We start from the raw sequence: 18,881 nt of genomic DNA, 5'->3' as shown, positions 1-18,881 counted from the left end.
AAGAACGTAGGGTGGCCTTTTCAGGACCAACTCTTAGACTGAAGACAGGTGTTATATATCACAAGGGCTCGCAATGTGTTCAGAATCAGATACAGTACTGTGAACTTGGGATGGGCAAGAAATTTGATTCCGTTTGTATTTCAAGCCAAATCTATCAAATTCACACTTTCTGAAACAGTATGAGAACCAAAACACTGCAATCCTTCAAAGTTCACACTTATTTTAATTTTGTAATGTAGTTCACAAACCAAGCAATGTTTACAAAAATGCCTATGTTAGCGGAAAGTATGCATAAAAATGAATATGAGTGAAAATAACATACAAAAATACATTATATTAGGAGAACTTGCTTGCAAAAATGGGGACATTAGTTAAAACTGCCTATAAAATGTGTTTATTAGGAGAAATTTACACTAAAATGCTGGAGAATTTTCATGAGGATTTTTTTAAAAAAAATCACAAATTGCAGAAATGTGGAGAACTGAATTTAAGATTGAAAAAATGAAGTGAGAGAATTGACAGATCTTTCCATCCCTACCGTGAACCCACCATCACAGCTGAACTGTCAGATGAGCATATCAGCAAATTAAATGCTGATTTAAAGTAGCATCTTCCTCCAGCTGCTTGCCTTGCCACTGTTACTTTCTCTCTCCCCCCCTTTTTTTTTGTGCTGGAAAGTTAGTAACGCACCTCGAGGCTCAGTGCCTAAGATGGAACAGAGGGGCATCACTTCAGCCATCCTCAAGTATTCAGCTGCTTTGTTAACTTTCCCCTAGCCAGAAGCAGAGATAAAAGTGAGTAAGCAAGTGAGGATGTTTTGATTTGCTGGTATATTTGCACATATGAAGCTGTCTCATACCTCATCAGACTATTTTGTCCATTTTATCCACTGCTGTCTGGTTTGACTGGCAGATGCTCTCCAGGATCTCAGAAACAAGGTTTTCACATCACTTGATACTGGATTATTTTAAATCAGCCAAGCCAGAGAGTGAACCTGGGAGTTTCTGCATGCAAAGCACTAAGCCAGTGATTCTCAAACGGTGCGCCCCAGGCACACTGGTGCGCCCTAAGAGGTGGCTAGGTGTGCCTCAAATATTATGAAAGTACATTTTAAAAATGAGAAGAAACCCATTTGTATAGGGTAAGTAATAGTTTTCTATAGTTTATTTTTATTCATAGTTTAAAATATATTAATAGATTTTTAATTTTATACACGAAGTGCACCAGAAATTTTTTATATGTTTTACAGTGCGCCGCGAACCAAAAAAGTTTGAGAACCACTGCACTAAGCTATGGCCTCTCCCCTGCCTGAAAATTTGTCTGTAAAGACAGGCCTGCATTCCTTCACAGGGTTGGCTGAAAACAAAACAGAACAAAACTGTGTAAACAATGCTCTGTAGGCTACCCTGTGGGCTTCAGCTGTGTCTGATAAATACCATTAAGAGTTGTGGAAAACAGGTCATTTTAGCAGGTGCAGCCTCTCATATTATTGCAGAAATTCCATCTTCTACCCAATGTCAGGCCCAGGATGTGACTCAGGAACCAGACCAACGGCTGTAGTTAATTCGTGTTTTATTAGGGTAATGTCCAAACAAAGACTGCGTTTTCTCATGAAGCAATACAGGGATACAGGTCCTGCGGCATTGGGAGAAAGTTGACAGAGCAAGGGACTTCTTCCCGCCTGTTCTTTAAGAAGGGGCCAAACGGGCGCGCAATCTTTCGCTCCTCCTTAACTGCCCCTCAGGTACTGCCCGCCTTCCCCCCCTTCTCTCCTGTCTTTTCAGCTGTCTGCGTGTGCGCAGTGAGGGGGGAAGCATCACCCCCTCCTCTTCTGAAGTTTCCGATTCCAGGATGGGGGATAGGGGAGGAGCTGATGGTAAACTGCCTCCCCGCTTTTCGGCTGTGAGCAGCCCTCCCTCTTTCCCCTCTTGCTCTGAGCCTGAAAGAGGGGGAGGCGTGAGAATGTCCAGGGAGGGCTCAGGCTCCCCATTGCTAAGCGACCTTATCACTGGCAGTTCCTCTGTTTCGTCTTCGCTCCAAAGGGGGGAAGTTCCTCCCCCTTCCCTCTGCCATCCATCCGAATACTCTTCTCCCAACTCTCCGGGATCCAGCTCCCCGGGATTGGGACCCCAGCTCTGCCTTCCGACACCCAATGACTCTTCTCTTTCATCTTGTCTCCCTGGGCAGAGAGATGTGTCCATTTTAAGCAGCAATGTGTTGCTCTATGTTTGTGTTGATCATGTGACACAGAATGTTCAGCATTTGATGAGAGTCATTCTGGATAGATATACTAACTGGCCAGAATCACTGTGTGGCAATTGCATGCTGAAGGTTATTGCACTTTACTCACCATGAATTTTAGGTTGGCAGGAGATAATGATGATAACTTCAAATCATGTTGATATTATCATGTCATAACTAGCATATAATGTTATGTATTATAATGACAGCTTGTAATATAACCACACTTCAGCCATCCAATATCACAGCTACATGCAAGTCTTTCACATCCAAACATAAGGCTCACTATGAAATAGGAGGCTCAAGAGAAAAGACTGATAGTATTTTGGTTTCTTATTATTCACTAACTTTTCAGTGCACACAACTCTGCATTGCCCTGTTTGAAAAAAAGAAAGAATCTCCTAGCTGTTCACCTGCAAAGAATTCAGAATGAGTCATACTTAAACAGATAGAAAACAATGAGCAGAGCTCCAATAATACTCACTCTGCAAAAGAATGTGCCCTTTATGGCAGAGGAAGGCATTTCAAGCAGAGAGCTCAGAATTAAATCCCACCAAGTTCAGTGGAGTCCCAGGAAAAGGTGTATAGGTTTGCAGCCTAAGCGGGAAAATAATGGGTTTATTCAATTCCAAGTTCAGTTAGCAAAAAGGCCTGTTTGCCTGAACCTGTCAGATAAAATCCCTGAGCATTCACAGTACACTCCATTTTTTCTTAGCACTATGGTGGCTGGTGGATCCATGTCAGTGGGGCAGTGGAATCTGCTCAGGGTTTTAGTCAGAGCTGCCCTTGAAAGTTCTGACTAACACCTGGAGCAGATTTCACTGCCCCACTGACATGGAGCCACCAGCCACTACTGCCTTAGGACAATTACCTCTTTTTAAAATAGGGTTAAGAACCTCCCTCCCTGCTCTCTTTTGAATATAGGACTGTGCTCACTAACATAAGAAATTGCCACCTAGATAACTATATGGAAAAAGCCACCAGAGATCCAATCTGAGTGTGTCATACTCCCTGGAAGGAACTAGGGACTAGTTCAGAGCAACACCTACTTTCTCTGGCCTGAAGAGAGAGGAGCCACAGACTGAGAGACCACTAAAACATAATGTTTGTTTAGACAGCAGATTCTTTAGATGCTATAAATCAAGAGTAGGCAACCTGTGACCCTCCAGATATTGTTGGAATTGATACTGTTGGAATTCCAACAATAGCATGGCCAATGATTATGGGAGTTGTAGGCCAACAACAGGGAAAGAGAGGCACGGCTCTAGTCTCAATTGAAGTGGCTTTTCAAACTTTTGAAAGGAAGGCAGATGGGACAGTTACAAGGTGTATACTTTCATTAAATGTGTAAGTTTGGCTCTAAAAATTCAACAGACTTGTTCTTATAATAAAACAGAAAATTCCATGAGGAACAGTCTATATGATTTGAAATGCATTTTATTGACTCAGTCAGCTTTCACGTTGAGATTTACTCAGTGTTTTCAATTCATGTGGCATTTTTGTGATAGATGAATAAATCAGGCAAACCAAAAGGCTTCACATGTTTGATAATCTCCACCACTGAAAAGATTATGGTTTTAAAAAGGAGTTACCAGCAGAGGGAGCTTATCAGCTTTATTCTGTTGCATTTTAAGCTCTGCTGAATAAATAAGGGCTGTCAGAAAAACAGATGCCAATCAGGATTTAGCATAGGATGTCTGGCTGTGTAAAATATCTGTGGCCCAAATCTACTTGATTTGACAATACCTATACTAACAAACCCTCAAAAGCCTCAAATTTCTACTGAAGGTGATGCTCACAATTTCAAAAGTATATTTCAAAGTTAATAAACTGTTCTGTGTGGCATTGCACTAAGCTGTACAGGGATGGAACCTGCGGCCCTCAAGATACTTTTGGACTACATCTCCCATCACCCCGACCATTAACTATGCTCGCTGGGTCTGACAGGAGTTGGAGTTCCACAACATCTGGAGGACCACAGGTTTCCACTTTCATTAAGATGTGGATAGAAGGTATTTGGCACATCTACTCTGTGAAGTGGTCTTGAAAATGGTGTTGTTGTCACAGCCCAAACAATTCTGGGAAACTACAGTTTTGTGAAAACTGGGACTTTTTGTTCAAGATTACAAGCTTCTACATAGAATATTTCCAAAGTCCCTTAATTAGGAGCCATTGCTATTACATATGGTTCATTGCCATCAGAATTTGTAATGGAAGCATGTGATACTTTAGGATAGATGGGAGTCTTTCCATATTTTTTGAAAATGAACTGCTGTAGAATTCATTATCCTTCTAAAATCACAGCACTAAAAATGTCTTTCTGCAACTTCCCCACACAACCATATTTATTTATAGAATTTATGCTGTGACAAGTTAACAAAGAGTAATTAGCAGTTAGAAATCTTTTGTGTGTACTCTCTCCATTTTCTGATTCGGAAGGCATATTGAAGAAAAACTACTCACTGCCTCTGATCGACAGTATGTTGCAAAGAGTGCTGGAGTGTGTATGGCTGTGGAAGATAAAGCTGACTAGGGTGAATGGAGTTGTAGTCCAAACGTCTGGAGGGCACCAGGTTAGGGAAAGCTGCACTATGCAATTGAAGTGTGGTGCAAGACAGGAAGTCAGTCCCTCCCCAATGAAAATCTGTCCTCAAAATCCTCTTCAAAATCCTCTTTTCTGAACTTCCATGTCAAATATATTCCAGCTATTCTCTGCCAGTGCATGCACACATAATCTATTTTCAAAATATGTAATGCCCAATAATGTTTAATATGACAATATTCGGGGGCATTTACTAACCGATGTGGAGTGTTCCTGAAGGTAGTAAGTTTGAAACCTATTAAATTTTGAAAACCATTAAGTTATACTCAGAGGTATTATCACATATATGATGCAATAATACCTCTGAGTATAACGTAATGGCTTTCAAACGTATTACCTTCAGGAACACTCCAGTATCTTCCAAGTGTTTACTGTGTGTTTCCAACCTCTTCTATGCCTGCATATGGCAGTGGATTCTGGGAAAGTGTAAGGGTTCGTGTACAATAATCACACAGGACAGTGATGGATCTTGCCTTTGTCTATTGTGAAAAGAAAGTACATCTGTGGAAAAGCCTAACAATTCCATGTGGCTTTATCCTGCAGAAGATTAGTAGCAGTGGTTGCTAAACTATCTTTTAGCTCATCTTTCCATTGAGGAAACCCTTGATAAAGGTACTGAAGAAGATTGTTTGAAGGCCACTGAAATATCATATTGAAGTGTATTTGATAGTAGGCAATTGCATTTGTCATGCAGTAGTATTTTTATCTTCTAGATTGCAATGATAACATGAAAACGTAATTAGTATTTGACTGTATTTTATAGATAATATGCCACAGTAATTACTCTTTGATAGCTAACAGCTGATAAGGTTTTATATATGACGCCTGTCAACCACAGAGAAGCCAACAAGGGAAAATTTTAGTTCAACATTTAAAACAGGAATTACAGTTTGTCTGAAATTTCACAACTTGGAAAATTTCAAATATTTGTAAACACCTGTTTCAACTCTAATCTCAGCCAGGCAGCTATAAGCAATTCATCTAGTTTTGTTTTTCTGTGCCTTCAACAGTTGCGTGTTAAAGAAGAAATTTGTCAGATAAAGCTTTTTTCTAGCATGAACATTTTCTGATGGGAAAAACATCTCTTGCTGATTTTCTGCATGCCATGCAAACTGTTAAAATACCTCGCCATCATTAAATTTGTTTATATTTAAGAGAAAAAAGTTACTAGAATTGTGATGATTATTATGATTTATAATAATAATAATAAACAATATTGATTCTGGAATATTGCAGCTGTCAAATTCTCACTGTATATTTTCATTCTATAGAAATTGTTATCATTGTACCTTATTGTTATACCACAAGGTTACTTTAGTTTGATTGATTTGTACTAATTTATTCCTTCCAAGTGCTCACCTATTCAAAATCTAATTCTGTCCTTAACCACATGCAATACATTTCTAATGATTTTATCAGTGAAAGCAGATTTGGACTGCGAAGTACAGGAATCCACTAATCCATTGAACCATGACAGACCAAAACCCACCAATGATAATTAGGACAAATGCCAAATGAGTTACCAAATTTTATTCTCTCTATTAAAAAAATGATTAAAGAGAGCTTTTTAACAGTCTTATGTCCTGATCAGAAAACGAGATTGGTACACGAAGGCAAGCTTTCAAGCGAGTGTCATTTGCTGGATCAAGAACTGCAGATGTGTCTGAATGTGAATGTAATCTATCTGTGACTCAATGCGATACACAATGAGATGTGCATCCCCCATCCATATTCTGGTGTAGCTAGTCATGATTAAATACAGTTTTAATGAGGGACTAAAGCTAGACTGGGGCATTTGAAACTCATGATATTTTATATTTTCAGTGGGAATTTGAATATGTTTTAGCTGTAGCTCTGTGCCCCTTTGCACATTTCAGAGTTAAATATGCAAAGTTAATATATATGGCTCAAATGGGAAACTTCAAACAGTAGGATTGCCTAGAATCTAGCATGCATGCTTACTGACTACTTTTGTCCCAGCCATTTATTGTTGGCTATTGAGCTAATACAATAAAATAGGTTAATCCTCATTCTGTGCTTAGTAGAGCAGTATTAGGAACTCACAAATTCATCAGTTATGCCTTTGTAACTTTGAAGACAGACAAATGCAATGTGTTCCATTTGAGGACAGCCACAAAACATGTTAGGAAGCTTCAGCTGGTGAATAATGTGGTATGCTTCCCCGTACTAGATATGGGCTATTTGCATGACTAGGATGGCAGTATTTTAAAGTCTGAATTTGCACTTTTGGAGATATTTGGGGTGCTTACTATTAATAATTAAGCTCCAAATAGCTTGGCCTTACATATCTGAGGGAACTACCTCATCCCAAACATTGTTTCAGAGCCTCTGATGTACAAAGTCAAAATGGTGGTGTTTCAGAAATATTTTCTGTTAGAGAACTTAGTTATGTAAAGTTATTTGTGATTAGACTTGCCTTTAGTGACCAGGGATAAGGAGAAGGTCAGTTTTATTGCTTTTCAATGGTATTATTGCAATACTTTATGTAGCTGTTTTGTCATTTTTAAAATATTATTGCACACCATCCCAGTCTCTGAGTGTTGCAAGACTTCCAAGGGTTCCTGCACTTTCCCAGGGTTGGTTTCCTCAGAAAGAAGGTCAGCGGAGAGTATGGAGTCTTTATGATATATGGTTTATTTGCACACATTCACCTTAAGATGGAGGGGTTCAAAGCATTAACAGTCCAATAGATCTTGCTTTTCCATTAGGCTTGCACAGAAGCATCCCAAAGCCATGGTGCAGAGAGCAGGGCTCTCTGTGTGTCTCCCTAGTTTCCAGCTTCTCCCCAATATGAGACTAAAAACACAAGCCTCTCCTTGGATCCCAGATGGGGGGCAGAGAGGGCCTCTGTCCAGAAAGAGTTCCAATAGCTATATTATCTCTGTGTTATATTCTTATATATGCTAATGGTGGTCACTTCACAAACCCATTAGCTCACAGACTAGCTTAACAAAGGAAACGAGTCTGACCAGTAGAGCAGATTTCTTCCTTTGCAGATCCCAAATCAGAAGCTGGAAAGGAGATTCATAGAAATCATATATCTCAACCCCCAATCCCATAACAATATAGATACACATTTTCTTACATTTTTATCCCACTTTTTGAACATCATGGAACACAAGGAGGCATACACATCATTCTCCAGCCCTAACAATGACCAGACTCAGACCTGCTTAGCTTCGTCAGGGTGATAGTCTCATGTGCTTTCAGATCACACCCTGGGATTTTTTAAAAAAATATACTACTTCAAAAGGATAGTGCACTACACTGGTCCCACTTTGGTTCAAAAACATCTTGTATCAACCAGTAGACTGTTTAGCAACTAGACTGACTGGCCATTCTAGGACAGAGCATGAAGTAAAGGACCAAACTGATTCCATCCTCTGACCTCTGATTCTCTAGCATTCTCATAGGCAGCTGAGACTGAAAGATCTTGATTGTTGTGATGCCTTTCCTGGGCAGGGTAGGCAAACTGTTGGGAACATGTGAACAGCATTGCCTGCATGCTTTTGGTAATTTTCTCTCCCTCCAACTGCCTCTCAGCCTCATGAAAACCTTATTCATACGGTCGCCGTAAGTCGGGATCAACTTGAAGGCAGTACATTTACATTTTTAAAGCTTGTTATTATGAGAAGGTTGGCTGGGGTTAAACCATTCATGTGGGCCATACAAAGGGCATAGGTGAAGGGAAGACCAGGTAATCATCCCTACAATTCTAAGAATTAATTTCAACATTGAAATCCAACACAAATCAGGTGACCTATCATGATGGCTTGAATGAAAGGGATATCTAAGTCTTTATGCTGCCAGAAGGAGATAATTTTACAAATGTGGCTTCTTGGCAGAGACTCTGCATCACTAATATGCCAGATAAAAACCTTTAATAATCTTTATTGTTTCCGTGCCTGTTAATTGCAACTGTGTTGCTTTTAATACTTAGCTTTATGTAATCCCCAGCAAAAACATCTTTTTAAGTGATGGGAATTTTACTTCACATCAGATGAGACCAAAAAAAATACACTTAGCACACTATAATACTACTATCCTCCAGAATATGTCACGCTATGATTATGCTATTTTCTGCCCCAAACCCGCATTTGATGTTTATATTAGAAGAGCAACAAATTATTTTCCTGTAAAACCCCCTTCTCTGCTAGATGCACCATAATCTCCTTTTAACTCCATTGCATCTAATCCCACTTCTATATGAGATACCACAACACAGCTGTTTTCATTTCCCACCATCGACATGAAGGCCATTATATTAGAATGTATACAGAAGACATTTTTGGAATGCATTGAAAAATGCCAAATACAAAGCATTCTGCACAAGAGAAGCCATGAAAGGCATAAAAAGAACTTATTTCAAACAAAGTATTTTGGGGGAGTTCCCTGCATCTGTTCCTCCCATGTTGATCAGAATGGATTGACATGATGACGGGAGACAAGATACTGCTGCCTTTTCAGATTTCATTTCCTTTCCTGTTGTAAACAACATGAAAAATATCAGACTGAATGCTTCAGCTCTGCTTTGGGTTAATGCCAGGCACTTGCTGTCATTCATAAATTGCTCAAGCCAAACACCTTATTTTGATACCTCAGCAGAAACTTCCCCCATATTAAATTACTGTTCAAGGCACAATTGCCTATTATGTATTGCTCTTTATGAAAACAGACAGTGAATTGCCTTGCAGCAAGAAAATTGCCAGTGAAAATGCCTTTTACAGCCTGATTTATAACGCAGTTTCATTTGTGTATGAATATTTAAAGGACTTACAAATGAGTACTTGCCAAAAGAAAAAGGGGGGAAAAGCCATTGCAGTGCAATCTTAGGCATGCCTACCTAAAATTAAGTCCCATTGCATTCAATAAGGCTTACTCCCAGGTAAGTCTGTATAGGGTTGCAGCCTTAGCCATAAAATGTCACTGCAAGCTTTGTATGTGATTAGTATCCTAGAGGTGCCTGTAGAGCTGTTCTGCCGCAACAAAATTTATTTACCTAAGGCTTACATAAAAACATTAAAATCCATACAGAAATAAAACCCAACTACAAAACATAAAAACAATACTGTTCAAAAATACAATGTTTGGGGCTTTTCTTTAATGACCCAGAAATGCAATAAAACAAAAAACCTTAAGGAATAGCATGGCTTCGGCAACTTTGGTGAAGGTATTCTACCTTTGAGGTGCCACGTCCAAAAAGATCCCATTCCTGGCAGCCACCCTTCTTACTTCTGGAGGTAAAAGCACCCACAACAAGGCCTCCCAGATGATCTCAACAAACAGGTAAGGAGAAGGTGGCCATTTAGACACTGTGGCCCCAGGCCATTCAGGGTTTCAGAGGTCACAACCAATACTTTGAATGTTTGCCCACCTAGCGGTAACATAAACAAGAATTTAAATTAATATCTCACCTTTCAGTAATTTCTCACAAAGTAGTGAGCATCAGCAAGCAGGATCACTCCTCCCCAAAGACAGTTGCAACCCACAGAATATGTGTGGTTGATAAAAGATCTCCTGGCTACCATTAACTGTTCTCTAAGATAAAACAGGATCCAATAGATATTTTAGTCCCATAAACTTGTCTGAAGCAAGATTTTAATGGAACAAGGATGTTTTATTCATGTTGCTCTGCCTCCACATGTCGAGAAGTATTCAGCTAGCATACCATAAGGATGTCTAGCCTGCTTCACCTCCTCCATCTCTGCTGTTGCCAATAGTGGCACCTGCTGGTACAGGGGTCACCAACATAGTGCCCCCAGATGCTAGTGTGCCCACCAGTGTCTCTTGTGATTCCTGTGAAAGGTCTCAGTAAATATCTGCTCAAACATCCACAATATATGAGAGAGTATTTGCTTTTCCTGACCAGTTCCTGTTTGTACTGGCGTGGTATCTCTTACATTGAAACATGTTCCCTTAAATGTGCCCACATTTCATTGAATGCCAGGAACAACGTTGTCATTTATGTATCTGCAGTTCTGGGTGAATGCTCATGTCTTGTATATTGGTACAAGGGGAAAGGAGATTCGCTGTCTTCTTGCCATAAAAGGATTGTGTTTATTATTACTCTTGTCCTGTCATACCATGTCTTTCTCTCCACAATGCAACATCTACAAACCTTTACATTCATAGGCGTGGATATTTTATGTTGCTAGATGGTTTCATGGATGAACACTGTAGTACAAGGATGGAGAACCTATAGCTTATCCCCAGATGCCTCCCAACTCCCATCAGTCCAAGCTGGCATGACCAATGGCCAGGGATGATGGGAGTTGCAATCCAAAAGCATCTGGAAGACCATGGGTTTCCCAATTCTGCGGAAGTATATTTGCATTATTTTAATGGATACTTGATTGTATATTGTACTTTTTGTATTTTTACTTATTGGTTGGTAAATCACTACCAGTGTTGATGGGAAATGATTAATAAACAAACATAATTAACTCACATTTGATGCCCTTCTGAGTGGCTCACCAAGACAACATCCTGGCATTTTGCTGTCCCTGACAGCATCATTGCTTTTATCAGGCAAAGAAAAAATGCTGATGCCAGCCAGCATCGCTTTGGACTGCATCGGGGGTGGGGAGTGCAGGAATGGTGCTGGCTGGTATCTCTGAGCACTCTGAGGTAGGCCAGCTTTTCTCTCTTTGGTTCACAATAAGACATTGTATAATGGGGAGCTGGGGAAGGCAGGTAGCACTTCAGATGTCTAATTTTTATGCACATAAATTTCTTCTTGCAAAGTGGCACTTTGTTTATTTATTATATTTATGAGGTTCCTCATAAAATAAATTCTCCAGGTGTCATGCAAAGAGAAATAAGAGAAGAATAAAAGCCTAATAATGAAACTGTAACCAGTTCAAAACTAGCACAATAAAATACCAAAACTCAAACAGCCACAAGAGACATACACAAAAACTACCAACCATGCCACAGTGACTTGAAACCAGGCCTTAAAAAGGGTGTGTGTGTGTGTGTGTGAAGCAAAAATGTTTAAGCCTGACATCGAAAAGACAGCAACGTGGGTACCAGGTGATCTTCCTTAAGGAGAGCATTCAATAACCAGGGGTGGGGGGCACACACCAAAAGGCCCCACTTCTCTTGTGGCCACCATGAAAGCTTCAGACCTAGAAGGGCCTCCATAGGGCACCTTAAGGTACAAGAAAACAACCCACCATTTTTTTACCCCTGATGTAAAGAGCAAGATATACAGATAAGGGATGCAGGAATGTTGGACTTATTATAGGATCTGATGTAGAAAAACAACAGGTATTAAAGTTTCCTGGTCAGAAGTGTGCAGAGCCAAAAAGGGTAGTAGGAAATATTCCAGGCTACCCTTGGCTACACACCCTGGAGGCACCAATCTTGTCTCTCCAAGATTAAGAGAATCCCTGCTCATATTAAACCACCATTTGTAGTTCATGACACCTCTTGGTACTAAAGATTATAAATATTTCACCTTCAGAAGCTGTTAAATAGAAGGGATTAGCAGTTATACAAAATCTCTCCCAATGCCAGATCTCACTAGATGGCAGTACAAGCACCAGCTAGTTAAAAGCATAATCCCACCCCCTCCTCCCTTGAACATGATGATACTAAACGCCTTAGGTACTTCTGTCAATCCTTCATTAAGATTTATATGACTTCGTCGTGAAAAGTAATGTGGTTTTAAACACTAATTCATCATGTTAGGTCACATGCATATTCCAGATGAAGATGGGTCTCCAATTTTCTCAGACTTCAGGGAGATGAAGTATGCCAATTAAGTAGGCACTGAAAAGAAAAGGCTGTAGCTTTGCATGTACTGAAAAACAGACAACGGCTTCCAGGAGCATCTCACAAACAGCCACTGCTTGTAGTTTAGAAATTTCGGCATATCATATTCTGTTCTTCTGGTTTAACAACAGGTAGACATGACCAAACTGGACCTCATGAACTCCAATCACATATTACAGGCTATAATTAATTTTACAAAATACAAAACATTTTGGGCTCTGCAAATCTCACATAATGCTTCATCCTCTGTGTCCCATTGCATGCATGCGTGTGTGTGTTAAGTCATTGGTTTTTGAGAAATTTATATCAGTAAGCACAAACAGATTTGCACTAAATCCCACAACCTGTAAAACTAGCGTTCGTTTTGGGGGGTTATTTATCACTAAAGCTCATATCTCATAAAATACATACCATCCTTACTACAATCTCTATTCACATTGTCAATGGTTATTTGGAAAAACTTTCCACAACATCTTTCATCTTGGCCATTGGCTCGTCTTTCTTTTGTCTTTTCTAAACAAAATTAATTACAGTATATTTGCTTATTCAGCAACCTTCACTAGATGGCTCATTCCACATCTAGTTATCATTTGCAGCCCTGGCTAAGGCAGCCCCATGAAGGTAGCATTGTTCCCCGTCCCCTACAGTGTGATGCAGCAGGGTGTTGAACTAGGAAAACCTACGTTCATATCTTCACTCTGCCATGAAGCTTACTAGGTGATCTTGGATCAGTCACTATAGCCCTGATCAGGTGTTCAAAAGAACACATAAGGGCTCAAACTGTTCGAGCATGGGAGCCAAGCTCCAACCCCAACATCCCCATGTGTGCTGGCCATACTCCTTCCCTCCTCACCTTTCATGTATTGAGCATGAATGTCTACAGGAAGCTTCTAATCCTGTTCATCTAAATACAGAACCTCAGAAGGTCCCTGCAGATTTTTGTGCTCAGTGCGCAAAAGGTTAGGAAAAAGGAGAGCAGGAGTGGCACCAAGGGAAACACTGAGGACAGGCCAGTGTATAAACCCCCACACTCACAGTTCGAGCCCTCATGCTTTTTTTAAATGCCCCTGTACAGGGCTTCTCTCTCAACCTGATCTATCTACACAGGGCTGTTGTGAGAGGGACACTCATCCACACCACTGGAGGAAAGGTAGGATAAACATGCAATAAATAAATATCTAAACAGATCTGCTCAGGTCATCAGCTAGAAGTACTGCTGCTGTAGGGTTACATGGCTGTCTATTTGTTATTGCTCCCTGATGCGTGAGAGAAGCATGTATATACAGTAAATACACAAAGTGGTGAAGGGGGACAACAAAATAGGAAGTAAAACACTCCGAACTGCAACGGGTAGATGCTGATGCGGACATACCTTTAGAGTTGTTAAGAATGCTGCCTTAATTAATCCCTCTATGCACTGCCTTAGGACAAGAGATACATCTCAGAGGTCCTACCAGGGCAGCTTACAGTAGTATTTCTATTCACGTAGATGCAAAATATACTGGACTGGAAGCTTGATCATTCCTCATCTCCACTTATGTATATTTTGGCTGCAGGGCAAAAAGTGATTTGACATACATATGATGCTTTGTACATATGATGCTTTGTAGATATGCATTGTTCTCACGTACAAAATCATTGCAAGAAGCAGCCTTTAAGGAGCTTCCCACATCAGTGGAATTTCCTTCTCCTTAAGAGAATTAATGTTTTGAGGCTTCTTATTCAGTAGTGTTGTCTACTGGAGATGCTCTACAGCCCAGAGTGTCTCTCTGGGTGCTTACAGATGACTATTGAGCATTTACTCTGATTTGTTCCCAAGGAGATTAGTTGACATTGGCCATTTAATGAGAATTTATTCTGATTTGCTTGCAGCGAGGTGACACCACATTGCATCAAAGCAAGTGTAAAACAACAACTTCCAGTTCATTTTCCTATCACTTTCCTTATCGCAGAAAGTCTAATCTTTTGGGAAGTGGGTTTGTTGCGCAAGAGCTCCAAACCAGCTATAATTGGGTACTGTAAACTGAATATGTTGGTATGTCATTGGACCCTACCCCAAAATAGCAACAGTGTGGAAGCATCCTCACTGAAAGCTGCTTCTTCTGAGTGGTATGAAACCTTCCAGCTTTGGGTGGCTATTGATGACTGTCAGTAACTTCCTAGTTGTCTTGTACTACAAGTACCATCAACCCCGGCCAGCACAGCCATGCTGGCTTGGGCTGATGGGAGTTGTAGTCCAAAACATCTGGAGGGTACCAAGTTCATGAAGGCTGATACAGAACAATTGTCCAATAGGACAAAATATTTTCTATTTTGTGGTACTTTTGCCTACTATTTTTTTTATAGTGCTGTTAGCCAGGCTAAACTTTTAACATCAGATGAATGAATAAATGGACAAACTAGGTGGCACTGCTGGCTTTTCATAGAAATTCGACAGCCTACACTCTTGTGTTATTAAAAATAAATCAAAATATATTAACTATGGTAGCAAAAGTAAACAAATATGTATTGAATAGGGTTGCCAAGTCAGAAGCATCCCAAACCCTGAAATTTCAGGGGCGGGCCCTAGTTATATCATGGAGGTGTGCCCTAGTGATGTCATAGGGGTCTGGCCCTAATGATGTTATTAACCATGATACATTAAGCATCAACCACAGTTCCTTGGAGCATACTACTCAAACAAAAACATTAACTGATTGGAAAGTAAGATAGAAATCTTAGTTTAATTAGGGTGTTTCCAGGTCCAGCTGAAGTGATGTGATCATTCCTTCTCACCTGCTTAGAAAGCCTGGGTAAGGAACATTTAATGTAGCCTACTTGCTTCTGGGTTTAAGTGCCCTCAAGCCAGGCCAGTCACCAAACGGCCATTATAGGAAGAAAGCCTAGTGTTGAGGAGTTGTTAGATGGGAGCACGACTGAGTAAAGACAGATGCCCATGAAGGCTGCAATTCTAAACACACTTACTAAGGGACTAACCCATAGAACTCAACAAGACTTACTTCTGAGTAGGTATTGTTAGGGTTGTGGTGTTGGTAAGGCTTGACTAGGGATCCTCTGCAATGATAACCATATCAAAGCAGGGTTGGCAACCCACTGCCTAGAATGCCCTGCCTGCTTTTTAACATGGCTGCTCCAAACTTCTTTACAGACCTGACCCTTTACTGCAGATAGAGGTTTGAGAAATGGGTAAGAGTTAAGAAGATTCTCTACTCTTTCCTGTCTACTATGTAGGCAGCTATAAACTCACCCAACCCAATTCCAGTGCGTAACAACTGACAGAGAGAAAACACACATGGTGATGCACCTTGATGATGCATCTTGTTATTTACATGATGGTTTGTTTCTTGCCCAACGGTAAAAGAGAATTAATATACTGGGAAGCGTAGCTTCAGTTGCTGTTTCTAAAATGTTCCCAGCATTTTACACCGTGTTTTACACCATATATGGTGTAAATTGTTGGGAACATTTTGTTTAGGCAAGCCTATCCAGGCATGTAGAAGCTATTATGTTTTTTATCTGTTTTTAACTCATTGTTGGTTTGATTATTTTGAATGTTTTTAAATACCTGTCTTTAACTGTTTTTGCCAATAATTTTATTAATTCCTCCTATAAACTGCTTTGAGGATTTTTACAATAAAGCAGCATATAAATGTTGTAAATAAAATAAATAAATAAATTTCTGAGTCACTGTGGCCCTTGGGTCTCTTTCCTCTTTTAGGAACAAAGGAATCTGCCTTAAACCGAGTCAGGCCATTTGATACCATCTAACTCAATACTGATGACATGGACTAGCATTGGCTCTCCAGGATTCCAGGCAATAGTCTCTTCCAGAGATTGAATTTTGTCCCTGTGCATGCAAAGCATGTGCCCTACCACTGAGATACAGCTCTGTTTAAAAAAGTATCTTTTAAAATTGTTCTTTTCAATTCACTAATGAATGCACAGCATACCTAGGGCAGATCCGCACCATGCATTTAAAGCACTTTCAACATACATTTGAAGCACATGAATCAAACCACAGAATCATGGGAACTGTAGTTTGTTAAGGGTGTTGGGAATTATAACTGTGAGGGGGAACTATACTTCCCAGGATTCTTTGGGGGAAGTCATGTGCTTTATATGCAAGTTGGAAGTGTTTTAAATGTATTATGTGGATCTGCATTACTTCATAAACTTTGCCTACATATAAATAATTTTAATTAAATTTTAAAATGGAAATAAGCTACAAAGTTTACTGAGTGACCATGGGCTACGCACCATCTTTCAGCCTAATCTTCCCCTCAGGGTGGAAACAACAGAGGGGGACCGTGACCACCCCAAGGAAGAAGGGCACACTGAAAATGTAAAACAAATAATACTTTGTAAATATTAATTTACAAAAATAATGTGAAATCAGATACATACTGAGACATAGTATGAAGAAATATTTATATAAGCATGAATGTTAAAGATGTTTATTATTTACACAATATGTAAAGATATTTATAGTGCAATCCTACGTATGTTTACTAAGAAGCAAGTCCCAATGTATTCAGTGGGTCTTACTCAGACATGGAAGCATGCACAGGACTGCAATTCAGTGATAAGGAAGTTTACTGTCCCAATCCAAAATTCAGAATCATGCCAGTTTAAGCTTTTTTGCAACTGTTTTATAGTTACTGTATTAGATTTTAAATGGTTTTATTTCTTCTTGTGTGCTGCCTTGGTTTCCAACCCTATCTCACTGGGTTGTTGGAAATATTCCATATAAACACACACTGAAGATGTAAAAATGCATACATCCCATATAATAGCTTATTGTCAAAACCAGTTGGCCACTGCAGAACATTTTTTTAAGCATTAGTTTCCTGCTAAATAAAAGCAGTGACGCCTAAATAAGCCCTGTCTAACTGCTTTAAGAAAAAAAGGACTGGAGTGGGAGGGAAAGATTTACAACACAATCCTTTTCCATAGGGTTGCCAGGTTCAGGCCCCGAGCCTGGCAACCCTAGTCCAGTAAAATTTAAACTTGTTTTGACTCCTGAATTAGAAAAGTATAACACTGCAGCATGTACACTTTTTAAAACTTCTGTTCAAAAATTATTTCAAAGACAAAATGTATGATATGTCATTTTTGCAAGTAATTAAAAAACCCCTGCATGCACACTTTTATTATAACTAAAATTGTTTACCATGTATGCCCACCAAGTTCCTGCTGTGATCTTCTGTTGTGGTGCAATCCTATGCATGTTTGCTCAGAAGCAAGTCCCAATCTTGTACAGATAAAGTACTCTTTATGCTGCTGAATGCTATATATTTACTGAATTCCTGATGTGAGACAAGCAGGAAAAGGAAACTGTTCTCAGAACTTGAAATGGACTTTAGCTATTACCTGGGGGCGGGTGTGTGTGTCAACAAATTTTGTCAATCACAACTCTGACTTCACTTATTGGTTAAAAACTTGAAAGGGCAGAGATTAGAGCAACAGAGGTTGCGGGGAGCAGCTGCTGACATTTTGGTTTATGTATTTTGAACCAGACCACCTAGAAACTTAATTTTTTAAACAAGGAAAGCTAGGAGTGAGCAGATAAAGGTGACTCACCTGGAGACCCAGAGAGGATGTCAAAAAACTGGAGTCCCTGGGTAAAAACCGAGACCTAGCAATCCTAATATTGAAGTATGGTAGCAAAGGTCATGGTTTTAAATCACATCAGAACTTCTTTGTGGCCATAGGCCATTGCTACCTAACCCAAGGCTTAAATTATCAACTAGGCTCATGGCATCTGATGGAGCCTAAGGCACCTGCAATGTAGCACAGTAAAATGGAGTTTCCTCTACTGAGTAAACAAAGGGTATCTGCAGTAGATTACAGTGTTAAATCACAAGGCAGCCATTTAACCGCTGCAAAATACTGAGGGGCAAGGCAAGAATTAAAACTTGTAGGGAAATAGCACTGTCAAAAGTGTTTAGGTATAACCAGTCCAGGCTATAAGTGCATAACTCCTTGGATATTATTTCAAGAGAATAACGGAAGCCCATTGATTGAGCTGTGTGAAATGCCTTCAGATGCTATTTTGTGATCTTTAAAATGCTTGGTTGACAGCGTTGCCATTCATTTCAATAGGTCTCATTCAAACAGAGCACTCTGGGAATTGGGCCTTTTCATTTCTTTTATTTGGATCAAAGGGAACATAAATGTTAATTTCAAAGAGCTCTTAATTTAGCCCATCTCACACAGGCAAAACTAATCACAGTTAGAAAAT

General features: G+C 39.8%; 1 long non-coding RNA gene across 1 annotated transcript; it reads right to left on the bottom strand.

Moving 5' to 3' along the window:
• Positions 1–7,482: 7,482 nt before the first annotated feature.
• LOC133390009 (uncharacterized) lies at positions 7,483–17,943 on the bottom strand. The gene is made up of 3 exons (XR_009764264.1): positions 17,811–17,943; positions 10,279–10,402; positions 7,483–9,346 (listed from the first exon to the last, which is right to left on the bottom strand). It is a non-coding gene; the product is annotated as an uncharacterized LOC133390009 (long non-coding RNA).
• Positions 17,944–18,881: the final 938 nt, after the last annotated feature.

This window comes from Rhineura floridana, chromosome 8 (assembly GCF_030035675.1).
Source record: "Rhineura floridana isolate rRhiFlo1 chromosome 8, rRhiFlo1.hap2, whole genome shotgun sequence".
NCBI classification, from domain to species: Eukaryota; Metazoa; Chordata; class Lepidosauria; order Squamata; family Rhineuridae; genus Rhineura; species Rhineura floridana.
Note: the sequence above shows the minus strand (reverse complement) of the source record. Positions and strands in the feature narration are given on the sequence as shown.